Source organism: Urocitellus parryii, chromosome 6, assembly GCF_045843805.1.
Source record: "Urocitellus parryii isolate mUroPar1 chromosome 6, mUroPar1.hap1, whole genome shotgun sequence".
NCBI classification, from domain to species: Eukaryota; Metazoa; Chordata; class Mammalia; order Rodentia; family Sciuridae; genus Urocitellus; species Urocitellus parryii.
Window position 1 is genome coordinate 142,757,992 of NC_135536.1, and position 15,970 is coordinate 142,773,961.

The window sequence follows — 15,970 nt, forward strand, 5'->3', positions numbered from 1 at the left end:
AACCAATATGATATGCTAGGCAGTGCACTAGGAACTATTCAATTTTTATTCATTCAATTAAATTCTATTCATTCAGATATTTATTGAACATTAACCATGTATTGGATGCTTTTCTAAGTGATGGAGATAGAAGATAGGGCAGTGAAGAAAGTATAGTCACGGTTTTCATAGATGCTACATTTCACTGAATGGAAGCAATAAGTATGCAAATAAGTAAATATGGTAAGGTAGATGATGTGGGGACAAAAATAAAGCACTGAGAACAGGAAGTTTTCTTTTTCTCTAGGAAAGGCCTCAGATAAGACATTTGACAAGATATCTAAGGAAGTAGAAGAAAGTTTTACAGATTTGGAAGGACGAATGAACCAATAAGGAGTAGCAGAACATGCTAAAACCCTAAGACATTTAATTTATTAAAGCTGCAGGCAAGAGGCTCAACTAGCTGGCATAGACTGAGCCAAAGTAGTGAAATTCAAGAATTTCCAGGGCTACTATCAGGATTGCTCTTGAAATGGACTTCAGTGTCCACCTTTGGTAAGGCCTGGGAAACTATAGGAGACCTCTGAGCAGAAGACTGGCATAAAAATATTTTCACAAAATCACTTTGCTGCTGTGGAGAAGAGATTCTGGGTAGGAAAGTGTGGAAGCAAGAGATACTGGCTGAAAGGCCACCATAATGGTCCAGGCAAACAATGACAGTGACTTGGATCAAGGGTCTGACAATGGGATGTGACCAGCAATGGTCAACCAGTAGATTATTCCAAACAGAAAATTTTCTGATGGATTGGTTCATTGCTGTGCTAAAAAGAAAGAGTCAATAATGTCTATAATTGTTTTCCTTGGGCAATTAGGAGAATAAAATTGGTCTTTATTAAGATAGAAAAGATTGGAGAAGGAGTAGAGTTAGAAACCTAAACATCAAAAATGAGTTTTGTTTCAGAATGTTGAGTGGGAGATATTAAGTGGGCCTGACCAGTACATACACAATATCTGGGGTTCAGGGTACAGGTTAGCTCAAGATGGCTTTGGAAATGTGGTATATATACAAAATGGAACATTAACTCTGCCATAAAAAGAATGAAAGTATAGCTTTCTAGTAACTAGATAGAACTGGAGACTATCATGCTAAGTAAAATAAGCCAATCCCCCAAAACCAAAGGCCAAATGTTCTCTCTGATATAAAGATACTAACACACAATGAGGGAAAAAGGAGGAAAGAATAGGAGTTCATTGGATAGACAAAGGGGAATGTAAGGAAGAGAGAGGGAATGGGAATAGAAAAGGTAGCAGAATAAATCAGACATAACCTTCCCATGTTATGTATGAATACATGACCACTGTAACTCCACATCATGCACAACCACAAGAATGGGAAATTATACTTCATGTATATATAACATGTCAAAATACAGTCTGCTATCATGTAGACAAAATAAAAGATGGTTTTGGAGTTTTTAATATTTAGAGTACACTTATGGGCAGGATGAGATCACCCAGAGAATAAGTACAGATAAAGGCAAGACAATGTCAAAAGATAAGTTCTTGGGCATCCTGAAGTTTAGCAGTTAGGATGATGAGGCAGTACCAGCTGGAAGATTGAAGTGGCATCTCTGAGGTGGGAGGGGAAAAGGAGAATGTGGCTTTCTGGAATCCATACACAGGAAGAGCTTTGAGACACACAGGAGTGATCAAGTGTGTACCATTTGATGGATGGATTTCACAATGCGAGTCATCTGTGGCCTTGATAAGAGCTTTGTCAATGATGAGGAGAAGTGTACACAAAGCTGACTTAAATGAACTCAATAAAGAATATGATAGGAATGGGGTATAGGCAGAGAAATGAAGCAGGACCTTGGAAAAGATGTGATCATGAGACGGTGTTCTGAAGATGTGTAAAATGAGAGCATCCATGTACAAACAAGGGAACAAGGGATGCTGGTGATGCAGAAGAGGGGAGGAAACTCCTGGGGCAAGAACCATGAGTGCACAGAAGGGGACAGGACACAGTGTGGAGGAGGCTGCCTTGACTTAGGAGTTTAGGCTGATTATTCACAGTAGCAGTAAGAAGTAGACTGACAATATGGGATGGACACAAGGATAGACGTGTGCAAATTCTCCCCTGGTTGCTTCCATTTGTTCTATTAATTTAGGGAGCAAATTCATAAGCAGAGTGAGGGTGGTGGAGTCAACAGTAATGGTTTAGGCAAAATGTTCTGATCAAAGATTGGGAAGAGGGCAATAGTGGGGAGTTTGAAGAAGTCTCACTGGCTACGTCTTAATAGCTAAAATCTGCCAGTGTGAGGGCAGCAGCTCTAAGGGCTTCACCAACATCTTTCACCCTAGCTATTGGATGGAAGGATAGCTTCCACCCTTGAGTTTGTTTATGATTTTCATGTGAAATTTCCATGACTTTATCACCAGGAAACTCAGTGTTCTTTTCCTCCTTGTCATCGCCATATCTGTAATGTCACAATCCCCACTGTGGATCACTCCACACTTCTTGAAATGCTCCCTGATTTCCGTGACCATGTAACAATAGGGGCCCTCTTTCCACCAATCTCTTCTGTACCCTTAACTAAATCCTCATCTTACCCTCCACTGAAACTACCTTCCCTCCAAGAGTCTGCCTGTCCTTTTCATGCTTCTTAATCAGCAATCCTGCATATGCCCACAGCATCCGCCACAATGCTATAATCATTGCTTCTGAGACAATGTCATCCTCCATATCAAATTCCATGGTAGTTATTTTTGATACATTGTTCTGATAAAATGTGCTAATTGTGGATTCAAACCTAAATATTTGGGCCATATTTCTCATCTACCTCCCCAAGCCACGTCTACATCCTCTTTGTCTATTGTTAGGAGCAGTATGATTCTTTCAGATCTTCAGATTTGAAATTAGAAGTCATTTTAATCTTCTCTCTTCTTCTCAGTTTCCCATCCAATCTTATCTTTAATGGACACAACCATGTCTTCATACCTGGGACTTCTCAAAAAGCCCCAAACAGGATCTTAAATTTAACAGGTACTTGGTTAATATAGTAAGTGAATATCCATGTGATATTTAATAATCAAACTATTACCTGTGTCATTATGTCATGCTTTCTCTTCACTCACTACTACCAATGCCTTAGTCATAGCCAAGTGTCCTTTTAATCTACAGTATGGGCACATCGACGACCCAGAAAAGAGGCCATCCCGATTTACAATAGATAAGGAGAGGTACAGTAGAATGACTAAGTATGATAGAACTCGGTGCCTATTCAGAAAACATCCTTCATGGCTTTGCAAATAGGCAAAAATGTCAAGTCAGCTCTACTCTGAAGCCATTTGGAGACATTTGCAACAATGAATGCATGATTAAGTTTATTGTTTAGTAAACAGTTTGCAGACATTAGCCAAGGAAGAGTTATGGCGGCAGTTTACAAATAATTGCAATTGAATTAGGCAGACTGCAATGCAAAAGCAGTGCAAATAACTTGCCAATTCCATAAAATGTTTTGCAAACAGATTCTGGGAGAAAATAGAATTAGAAAAGCAGAAAATCCAGAAAGGAATGTTTTCAGAGTCTGCTTTGCAGAGAGTGAGAAAGGATGCCCTCGTATTTTACCATGAGAGTGAAGTGCTAGTGAAAGGTGTTTATTTCTGCTTCGCCTTGGAGACAGAACTTGGCTCAGCTTCACAGTGGCAAACAGGGGGTATGACTCAGTGATTTGGAACTTAACAAATTCAATTGAACAAAAGTGGCAGAATCATTTTAAAATAGAATATGTTTCTGCTGAGGGGTATCATGGCAGAGAAGAATCCTGGGTTATGGAAATACACCATTCATAGAAATCCACCTCTGAGATAAACCTATGCTCAATGACAGAAACACAATGTATATATGGAGTATGCTAAACTAAAAATATTCATTTAATTAAATATATATTACAAAATATATATTATAAAATATATTTAATTGAACAATATATTCAGTATATTTAAGTATACATATAGTTATGTATATGTATATGATGTAGTGTACATAACATAGCATGCATGTAATCATATGCATATATAATAAATAATATTTAATAGCAGCTACCATGTCCACTTAAAAGCTACCTCTCCTAGGCCAATGGGGAATAAACATTACTTACACTTTTTTTTCGCATTCACCAAACTGTTTCATTAATTTCTTACCTATGAAGCTATGAATGCAACTATAAACACACTGGGATGAACCTAAAAATTGAATGAATAAAAAACTAGCAATGCTTAAATTAACTTAAATACAGTTACTCACTAGAATTGCTTGACTAGGTATTTTTCAGTCACATTAACTTGACATTTTTGTATTTAACAACAACAATAACAAAAAATACAGAGCATTTACTAAAAGTGCAAACATGATTTATCTAGGGAAGGAGTACCCACAGGACTTTGGTGGTTAAAGGTTGGCCTTTTGTCTCAAAATGCATCCTGAGTTTGTGGTTTTCCTCTTCTAACCACATTCTTTATCATATACAATTGATTTTGTAACCATCCACTCTGATTCTTAGACTCAAAAATGCTTTGGGGGAAGAACAGATGATCTCAAGCAAACTTCAGAGAAAAAAATCAAGCTCATAAGTCAAGGGGTATGATAACTTGTTTATGTGAAGAATCAACTCACATATCTTCAGAGAGAATCCAGGATCAATCATAAATCATTAGGAATTGGAAGTAGTCAGATGTATGGATTAAGAAATTGAATTTCAATCTCTTCTCTATAGCATTTTGAAGTCTCAACAGGTGCATAAGTTTTAGATTTAGCCCAAACAGGTTTTAAATCTGCAAATCTGCATTGAGGCTAAATAATGGGTCACATATAACATAATTGGACACTTCTTTGCACTGAAACTAGATATAAAAATATACTCATCATTTCTCAAAAGCAAATTATGTTTATGCAGTGTGTAGTTGCATTTTTCACATTCAAAAGTTTTCACTGTCTACCATAGACATTTGGGGTGACACAGATCATGCCCATAAATGGAAACTTTAGAATTGAATCATTTGCAGCATTTTAGTTGCAAAGCAATTCTGTATTTCAGCAGTTGATAGAATAGGAAGCTCCTGAGTTAGAAACTAAATAAAAAAGCACATTAGATGACAAGAAGTCCAAGTGCTATCTTCTCCTTTTCCCTTTTGCTCTTCTGTCTCTGAAAAGAGGCAGCATTTTCTCTTTCAGCCTAAGGAAATGAAAGATGCCTAGTTTCAGCACTTGTTGATCCCATTAACAGGGAAGATTGACATGAAGTAGACAATTGTATCTGACATGAATATGGGTAAGGAGGGGATTGTTGAAATGGAGACTCTTGCTAATGGAAGAAAGATGACCCAAGCCTTTTGACAGATGTCAATTAGATTGGAGTCCAGTGAAGTCATAAGCATTTAATCTGCAATTCAAGAGAAGACAAATTGCATGACTGATAACCTCTTTATTTTTTATTCTACAATTTTTTACTCTGCAGTCTAGAAAGAGTTGGGGTTCTTGACTTACTAATGTGGGGTCAGTGATATCCATCCAAAGTTTCAGTGGCTTTATGGCTTTTGTTAGTTGGTGACCCCTTCTTTGAGTCAAGGAAGTAAAGAATAAACAAAAAAATGAATAAAGAAATGATGTAAACAATCTAAGAAACACAACTCTTCAGTGAAATTTTGAATTATGGAAAAACAGTTTCTGACTCTCAGAAGCATTGAAGATTTGTTCAATGCATTATAGGAAACTGAGGTACATGTGAAAAATGTACTTGAACACCATTTAGTTCTAATGGTAATATAGAGACAGAAACTCTTTTATTTAAAAAAAAAAACCTCTCATCCTTCTGAGATATTTGTCTGTCTCTCTCTCTCTCTCTCTCTCTCTCTCTCTCTCTCTCTCTCTCTCTCTGTGTGTGTGTGTGTGTGTGTGTGTGTGTGTGTGTGTTTCTTTGTGGACTGTATGGGAAAAATACAGGTAAAGAGGCAAGGGTAAGAAGAGTTGACTAGTGACCCTTGTATCTTAAATTACCTTTTATTATTTTCTTTGCTAAAGGGTAAAATTCCCTCTATTTGCCTCTCCATCCCTATGTCTAGAGATTTTGTGATCTTTTGAAGGCCAATTCAATTTGATAAAATTTGAGATGTTCTTACAATGGAAAAAATATATTGGCACTAAATTTTGATGACACCCCAAAGTGAAATTTATAGAAAATCCCATCCATTGGCAATGAATATTTTTTTCTTAAGTCCCAAAGGAGCTCTGCTAGCATTCTCTCTGGATAGTTGGCAGCATTCCGAGAGCCATTCTCACTCCAAAGCAAATGAACTTGACCTGTCAAAGGCATAGAGCCATAGAAGTCCCACACAGTAAGCAAGATCATGAAGCCTTAGATTCTACCATTGCTTTATGATAACCAAAAGGACCTGTTAGGCTCATTAGATCAAGATATGCTTCTTGAGCATCTATTTTGTGCTAGGAAGTACACTAAGGGTTGGGTCTGCAAGCCAGGGTCTCTGGCCTCAAGCAGCTTATAGTCTAGAGAAAATAGAGACCCAGGGGCATGTTTTTTTAATCCAAGGTAACAACACAGGGGTCCATAGAAAAAGAATCTCCCATGAAGTTCTGAATGTTCTGTGCTCAACATAGGCACGACAAGGAAGCTCTACTCAACATCTGGTGAAGGGAACACCATCAGATTCCCTAGAGGAAGTCCTGTGAGGACAGTAACATGGGCGTGACCTGCACTGAGGAGTAATGGGTACTCCTCTGGAGATCGAGCTCTTAATTCTCTCATTCCTCCTCATCATTGTCAGATCTGCTCCTCCTGTCTTTGGTTATGATTTCTTCCAGTAGTACCCACTGGTGGGAAGGACTCCTCTACTCTGAGTTTTAGGAGATCTCAACCCCTCTCTTTCCTTCATTTTTTTCTTTAACTGTCTTGTAAACTTTTTTATTATACTCATCCCTCCACCATGCCAATGAACATTTTTTGAACACTTGCTGAACAAGACTTTGCATGCATTATCTCACTTAATCCTTACAATAATCACCTGAAGTAACATCATGTACCTGTTTGACAGTGTGCTAACTAAGGCACAGCTAGGTTAGGCAACTTTTCCAAAGATAAAGCTAGTGAGCAGTGCAGTGGAGTTCTACCTCAGTCAGTCTGATTCTAGGGTAGTTAGATCACAACTATTTTTCTTGTCTCCTTCACTAGATTACAGACCTTGTAACATGGTAGTAATAACCTGTTATTTGCAATTTATGCCATACCTCCTCTCTTGATATTATAGTTGTGATCACATAATATCAATTGAATTAATGGATAAAGGAATGAATAAATAAATGAGTGGACTTTACTTAGAAAACTGGTAAAATATAGATTACCTGTGAAAAGTTGAGAAGGTAAATGAAAATCCAGATATAATGGTATCTAAGCATGATAGTAAAAGCAATAAAACATAGACTTCACGAGGACATTGTGGTGGTCAGAATACTCATGTGAAACTATCAGAGGAAAGAAGTGGCTGGATACTTATATCAGTTTAAAAGGGAATACTTGATGACTGCCTGTGGAAACATGTTGAAGGATATTACTGCTATGTGAAAAACCTGAAATAGACTAATGGAAAAATACATAAGTGTTTAAAGAAATAAAAGCACAATCATTCATGATCATACCACCAGATGGTAAACAAAAATTAACATTTTTTAAGTTATCAACATTGGCTATTGCATAAAAATCAACTTACAATACCAGACAAAGCAAGAAAATAAAGGCATGTTAATTTCACCAGAAATTTTCACCTCCAAAATACTATGCTATATTAATATCTATTTTGAATTGCCAGATGATTGGTTCATTGGTTATGCATAAATTGTCCACTGATGGAGTAAAGAGCTGAGTTAAAATCATTTTAGTCCAGTTCTATCATCATAGACATTAGTGCATGCTGAAGTTCAAGGATGCAAAAGTTGGACACTCCTAGCTTGACCTTCTGAATGAGTATCCTCTGCTTTGAGTATCTCCTGATCAGCTCTTCTCTGGCTCAACTCATTCATTCTACTGCCTAGACAGCTAATGGTTATAGCACATTTTATGTTTCCCTTCTGCCTTGTTTCTTAAAAAATTACACTTTCACAGAATTATTAAAGTAAACATCACATACAGTGCATTAATGATGTCTTTATCTCCTTAAAAAACAAATTAATTGGAAAGTTACATTGCAGATGCTAACTAAATAGGGCATTTTATTTTTTGTCTCAGCATATTAATTTCAAATGCAGGCTACTATCAATTCATATGTAAGCATCCAGAGTTACAAAACCAAAACTTTGAGGAGAAAGTAAGGAATTATACAACATTTCCTCTGAAGCTCCTTTAAGAGATAAGCCATGCCAGTTCCAATAAAATGAACTGTTTGATATTGACTCATAAATCTAATACTTACAAAGTGTCTTCTGTGCCAGGCACTGAGCTGAAGGATGACCCATATATATTTTTTTCCATAACTGCATCTGGCCAGACATGTGACCAGTGCACCTATGTGCAGTTGTTATATTAGGATGATTTATGAGATGATTGCTATTATCTGAGTCAGTCAGCTTCACAAAGACTGTTGCCAGAGAAGTGTTTATTTAGTAGATGTTTGCCATAAGGTTTGGTATGTTTTCCCACCTGTTTCCACAGGTTTAATTTTGCAGAATGTCAGGAGACATTTCTAGAACTTAAATGGTTTCTAGACTGGAGAAAGATACAATGTGGTTCAGATTTTAAGTGTCAAATTATTCCCAAGATTTATTAAGTACCTACCCACCTTCAGTGTAATTCTTAGATAGTAGAGGTCTCCATTTGAAATATTTTTGTTCTCCAGGAACTTATATTCATTGTTTTTCTTGAGTCTAAAAATAGAAGACAACATCCACTGAAGAATTCTTAATATTTTTTGATGCCTCAGTGGATTAAAAAAAAGAAGTGCAAAAAGCTACAAATTGTCTGGTGGAACTTCAGATGTTGCTCTCTGGAGATATGTGGATATCTCTGGAGATAATTGATCATATAACCTCTCTTAACCTCTGATTTCTCAACTAAGATTAGATTGATCATTATAAGGATGCTAGTATGACAATAAAGGCACCTTGCAAATTCTAAAATGGCATAAATAATGCTTTTAATAGTAATTTCATAGGTATTTCCACAATTGTACTACCTCTACCTCTTTCCAAATTTCATTAGCCCACATTTATGCATAATAAGAATAATTGCAAAAATTGTTTGAGATTGTTTTATATTTTGGAACCTACTGTGTTTGAAAGAGCACTTAATCATTATATGAATATGTCAACATAATGCTAATTCTTTATAAGTATAAAATGTCTATGTGCTCATGATGATCAAACAGGATCTGGTTTTGTCTTCTTGCTCAACATCTGGGGTAAAGAGAATTATTGGCTGGAAAGGAACAGAATAGTTCCTGGACCACCTAACACTATCCAATAGCCTTTCTGTTTTGTAGAAATCTTCTATTTGCAAGGAACTTGAAGTAACTTCCCAGATGTTAACCACCTGCAGCACTCACCTGCAGGCAGGTAGATGCAGCTTCAAGGTCCCCTTAGGAAAGACTGTACCAGATAGCTTGAAAACGCCTGAATTTTTGATATTCAGCAGACACTTCCCAGGGAAAGCAAAACTCACCCTGGAGCCCCCCACGTACAAATTATAGTCACCATTTAAACCATCATCACAGTATTTGAGGTTAGTAAAACATATTGCTTGAGCTATAAAACATTCTAAACTAGCATTCCAAATGTCTTGCCTCAAGCAAGCACTTAAATTAAAGTTTCAGACAGCTGGCACTGGAATCATAATAACAGTTTTACACAAAGGGATTGGCTAAACATGATTATTGTTTTGATAATTTATTGTCAACATGCATTATTGTGCCCTGATCCCAATGCTTGGCTTTGTTTCTTTCCTATTGCAACAGGTGATGGTGACAAGGTCTGGCTCAAGTGATAGAAAAAAAAAATTGTTGCCCTGGTCCTAGGTAGATCTCATATACATGCACACACACACGCATGTACACACACATATGCACACACTCACACACTACAAATCATAGCATATTATAATTAATTTCTATAATCAAATCATCATTTCTCTTTCCTGTGAATCACTTTGCTAGTTAAAGGGTAAAATCTGCCAGTAGCATTCTTAGTAGCTGATTACAAAATAAATAAATAAAAGTAGAATATAAATACAATCTAGATTCCCTTGGAATATCTCTTTTCCAGAGCCTCCCTTTGTGCATTAGATAGAAGCAGAAAATGCCAAAGTATTTCACTTACAACTTGAAGCATGTACTGGCAGCCTTGGCTCTACATAGGTATATGGGTGCTGTTTCACCCAAGACACAGACAATGCTGCTGATAGCTATTTGCCCTTTAGCCAATACTAAAACACAATATTTTGCAGCCTTATTAACATATTTTCAAGGATAACAGATTCTCCGTTACTTGGACTAGAAACATTTTGAAAGATTTTATTTTCACCATTAAGAAATGTGCCTGATTGACATTGACCTTCCATTTTGCTCAGATTGATCCCATTCACAGATTCCCTAGTACGAGTAGAAACATAGAATTATATTTTCTTATTTAGATTTTGGACAACGTATCATACATACAAGGTTTTTGTTTTTTCCCCTCAGTCTTTTGATGACCTAGAAGTAGTATGATAAAATCTTTCGCCCTTTTAATAAGACAGCTGGCATTGCTTATCACAGGATAGTATAAATTGCTACAGAAATGCAACAGGTTATTCTGTATTGTGTCTTTCTGTGCCAAAAACTTAGTGAAGCACTTAAAAGCACAAGAAAGAGTCAATATGCCAGGGTGGGTCAGGAGGGAAATAAAGGATACTTTTGAGTACCTCTAAATTTTTCTCTGAACATGACTTTTCCATTGACTTTAATTAACGTTTCATTAAACCCAGAGTTTGGAAAGCTTTTAATTGAGAGAGAATTTGCTTACTGGGCATATTTTTTGAGCTATGAAGAGGATATCTATAAGAATGACCCTTCCAACTTTATAGCTAAGTTCAACTTTGTTCTACCTTTGCAGAAATTGGCTATAGATCTACTCTTAAGAAATGAGACATGCCACAATAATGATTTTTATCTTATAATAACATGGCACAAAGTTGGCTCTGGTATACTGTGTGAGTATATTGCCTGCTGACAAATTAATCTAATTAGAAAAGGTGAAATTGTATAATTGGAGTTAAGTAGAATTTAACTGGTCATTGCTCATCAAACCTTCCTCACCTCTGCTAGAAACTGGTTCCCTAAGTTGTTCAAATAATCACATCTTACCCTCAGTCCAAACTATAAGTGACTTCAAAAATCCTGGTTCAAGAGAAGCAGATAGAGCCACCTTTCCAAAGCCATAACAACAATGGAACTCGGAGGCAGGGCATTTTCCTGCTGTTTGGAGAGTGAATCTCCACTCCCACCTTCTCTCCACCCCCCTCCCCCACTACTGAGAGTATTTTTATATAGTTCAAGTCCCTATTGGTCTGCAGTTTGCAGTGCGGTTTAAAAAGTAATACATCTTTTCTTAGATGTACCCCAGTTTCTGCTTTTTAATAGACATGATAATGAGCTTCTGGGTCTTCATTTCCCAGTGAGCAGAGAGCTCAAATAAATCTTTGATTGTTCACAACCCAGGAGAAGGTTCCGGAGCACTGGGATCTGTTGAGGTCTCTCTAAACAACTATTATTTTAAACATGTTTTTTTAATGTTGGACTTGCCTGATGCCATTGAATTTTTTTTTTCCAGTGTAGTTAGTGGCACCTGCTTATAATGAACCTAGAGTGAAATTCCTCATGCAGGGAATCCAAATGAATGAAAAAGTTCCCAGATGTTTCAGAGCAGCATAATATGCTAACTGTGATATTGACTGCAGTGACGATTTTCTGGTAGGTAAAAGGAAATGAAAGCTTTGCTCTAGATTTGTACAAAAACATATCTACCTGGGAAGTTTAGGTTTCATTTCCTCAATTTCAGATCTCTGGGAGATATTCTGCTTTTCTACAGATGAAATCATGCCAGTGTGAAATTAAGTTTGACCACTCTAAAAACATTTCATTGTTTTTGGAAAATATGACTTATTTGCACCTAGCATTATATAATTACTGGCTAAAAAATACTTTCAACAACAAAAAATGAATTGAAAGGATTGTCTAACAAACTTACAGAGGTATAATTAAATATTTTTCTTGATTTTCTTAAAGTCAAAACATCATTTGAACTATCTGTTTTCAATTTTACTAATAACTCTGAAGATAGAAGTCCTGAAACTGCAAACACCCAATGTTGCCAGATTTTTCATAAATTTAATGGAAAATACACTTGTTTTACCTTTTTTTGATGAAGGGGTAATGGAGCAATGACATCAGGTATATATTTTGATATGACCTCAGGTCATGCTTAAAAGAATATATATTACATTGACTCGAATTTTTTTCATTATACCCCAGGTGATTGATGATGCTTCCATTAATTTTAAATTAACCATTCAAAATTATCTTCCTATTACTAAAGGCACAACTCCAACTATTTCCCTAGCCAACTGGATCTGATGGGAGGTTGAGAGATACTTTTTCATTTATTTTTTTTATCCGAGTCCTTATAAAAGAAGAAGATGGTGGCTTGAGCCTGTCCCCGCAGCTTTAGCCAATTGACTATGATTGAATGCTTTTTCTTATTACTGCTCACTGGGATCTTCTTATGAAATGCACATTTCATTTTTATCCAGGACCTGGGGATATGGGGCAACAGAGGAATATTGCTTGAAATTCGGCACTACACAGTTTATAGAAAGCTGCCCTCCAAGACTGTGCAAGAGTTATAATTTTAATTCTTTTTACAATGACAAGGTTATTTTGAAGTGAAATTATCATTATCTCTTAAAACAAGCAGCACAGTGGCAGTTTTAGTAGGACAAAGCGGCTTATTCTAATTGGTAGGATCGGTAGATTCCTATGTTGAATTTAGATCTAAGCATTCCCAAATTAATAGGGTGATTGAAGAGGAGGGATATATTTGCAATCTGTTTAGACTGAAATGGGTACTTGGTGCCATACACTTAATGCAGCAAAAGCCATCATTATGATTATTACTGCCTCCCTGGATATCCAGGTAGAAGTATATACCTGCTCTTCCTCTGGCTTAGCCAGTTAATACTTAACAATTTGTGAATAATCACTAATGACCAGACAACAATGTGAGCTTTTATAAAATCAATGGAGGATGTGTTTGGCTTTGGCATTGGTCAGTGGAAAGGCTATACTTACAGAATCCCAGAGGTCTAAGAGCACAGATGCTAGGCGGAAATGAAACTGAATTCAGTACTGCAATATCCTGCCAGTGAACAGAATCCACTGTAACTCTGTTTCTCAGTTTGAGCTTCAACTGTGATATTCTCTGTAATAGAGTCTTCATTATCAGCAGGGTTTGATTATATTACGTATGAAGATTCAAATTAACTTGGAACTTTATTAGCAATATTTTCCATAAAAGAAAATCAGAGGTTCTTGTTTTGCCACTGATAATAGGGATAATTTTAAAAAGTCAAATATATATAAGCAAGCACCACTTATACATATATTCACAATTGCAAAGATAAACACAAAAATTAGAATCATTGTGGAATCAAAATCACAAATTCATTTTGTGTACAACATTTAGAAGCTTATGTTTCCAATATGTAACCTGTCTCCCTCAATATGAAGTTTAAAGATGAAATAGAACAGAAAGCTTCATAGATCTTTCAAAGTAAAAAACTGGGATGTTTTATTTATTTTGGCACAATAGCAACAAGGATTTTTCACCATCGCTTCATACTGCAAGACCAAATAAATCCAGAGAAAACCAAATTAACCTAACAAGAGCTGCCTGTGTCACAGAGAAAGTTTGGAACATAGCCGTTTCCTCCTCTTTGTCTTCCTTAATTATAATTATGGATAGGAAAAGATCTGGTTTTTAATTTAGTGGCATTGAAAACATTTAAAAGTTGAGATTGCTCAAATAAAAATATAGATTTTAAGTTTTCTGATCTGGCAACAATAGACCTTCATTCCCATCTATAAACAAAAGGTGTGGTTGCAGGTCTGCCCCATAGACTAAGTATGCTGTCTCATCCACTCAATTGAGTCATCAGCATGACCATTGTCACCTCCTGCTTGACAGTCAATCTCTGGCTTAAAATGGCAATAGTCCCCACCCCAAACTCCCTTCACATCTCTATTCTCTGTTAGGAACCATCTTTTTAGGCCATGTCAACCCCAAGGAAATGCCCTTTGCTCCTTTATGTCCTAATAGTTTTCTCAGGACATCTATTCCTCAGGAACTCCAGTCCATGTCTGTCCTTTGCCTGAGACTCTTGAAAAAAACTTTCCTCTGTATAGCACTTCCAATTGATCTCTTCTCTGGCCCCTAATATATTTCATGGGTCATGAGTCCTCCACAATTGGACACATGGTAGGTTCAACAAGAACCTGTAGCATTAAAACAAAAATAGAATTAGCTGGATTTGGTGGCACATGCCTGTAATCCCACAGAGTCCAGAAATTGAAGCAGGGAGACTGTAAGTTTGAGGCCAGTCTTGGCAATTTAGCAAAGCCCTAAGCAATTTATTAAGACCCTGTCTCAAAATAAAAGGTAAAAAGGATTGGGGGTGTAGCTCAGTTATAAAGTACCCTCAGGTTCAATCTCCAGAACAAAAAAAAATTAATATTGGCTGGAATTAATAACCTGTATTTCCTCTTCAATTTCCTAACAATTGCATTGTAGAAGATCTGCTACATTCACTAAGAATTCCCCTTGGAGTTAGAATCCAACCACTGCCATATTATTTACTGTTGTTGGTTGTCGCAGGCCGGCTGCAGCAAAATAACCGGGGGGTGACGAACAACTTGTGTACCTTGATACAGCAGGAGTGGGAGCCGTTTATTGTAGGACAGGAGCGGTATTTATACACTCCACACAGCTTATCTTAATTAGCATAAACTAGATATATCAGTCAACCAATAAGGAATCTCCACACTTAATGGCTCTCTGGCGTTACTTCACAAACCACTCCCTCTGACAATATGCCAGGCACCATCCAGACTTGTTTACAGACTCTAACATTCCCCTGGCAAAATGCCAGGCACCATCCTGACTTGTTTACAGACTCTAACAGTTGGTTATATTTTCCTATGTTTCTACAATTTAGTTTTACTTTTATATCAAGTTTCCCTTAATAAGATAAAAAAAAATACCTGAATGCAAGGACTAAATCTTCCATTCCTTGGTACCCCTTGTAAAGAAGGGATATAGTCTTCTGATGCCTGTGGTACAAGCCATCTCTCTCCTGTCAGAATGCACATCACATCTTGTACCACCTCTGATGTCCGCATTACATTTCATTCTATGCAATAGGAACAGGCTATACTTTCTTTATGAGTAAGGATTATATATCTTACTCAACTTTGTATTCTTCTTAAAGATGATCACTCCCTATGTGTTTGCATTGGAGGAAGGTAAGCAAGTCATCACAGCAAACCGCTGATTCAATGGACATTAGAACCTACATTCCTAGTGCCTATGACTAACATTTAAATCACCGACAACACACCCAACATTCACATTCAGTTTATATGTCTGCACTTCCCTGAGGACTCAGTCCCAAGAAGCAAGAGGCCTCAAGGCAATGAACAAATGTGCATGAACCTTCCCAATGTGACAGTGCTCCTACATCCTTCAAGATCATAACCCTACTACCTCATCCCTTTATTGCTAATAATTTTAAATTGTACTAAGGAGGCAATTAAATACAGAGGAGGTAACTTCCACCATTAGTCTTTGCTTTGATTGAAGGTATTAACTCTTATAGTCAAGTTGACACATATCTGAAAG